Source organism: Aptenodytes forsteri, unplaced genomic scaffold, assembly GCF_000699145.1.
Source record: "Aptenodytes forsteri isolate BGI_AS27 unplaced genomic scaffold, ASM69914v1 Scaffold230, whole genome shotgun sequence".
Lineage (NCBI taxonomy): Eukaryota > Metazoa > Chordata > Aves > Sphenisciformes > Spheniscidae > Aptenodytes > Aptenodytes forsteri.
In genome coordinates, this window is record NW_008795711.1 from 553,301 (window position 1) to 553,613 (window position 313).

General features: G+C 52.4%; 1 protein-coding gene across 1 annotated transcript in view; it reads right to left on the reverse strand.

The window, feature by feature from the left end:
• Nucleotides 1-313, reverse strand: part of RHBG (Rh family B glycoprotein) — a 94,729-nt gene that overhangs the window by 23,447 nt on the left and 70,969 nt on the right. The window lies entirely within an intron of this gene.

The window sequence follows — 313 nt, forward strand, 5'->3', positions numbered from 1 at the left end:
ACCTCTTGGATCCCCCCCCGCCCCAAAGCCACAGCCCCAACCCGGCTGTTTTGACGCTAGGAAAAAAAAAATTCCAAGGCAAAGAGGAATTTTAAGAGAAAAGAAAAAAATAAGCACCCAACCGTTCTTGTTTGAGGAAAAATCGTGGCATTAGTTTGGATGCTATCTGTATTATGACAGGGAAAATACAAGGGTCACTGACAGAGAGCCCTACTACAGAAACGAAGCAGCATTTGATTTCCGTCCGGGGTCTGCACGGCGCGGCCAGGCCCCAGCGCCGGCACCGAGCGCCGGTCGGACGCTGGCAGCGATG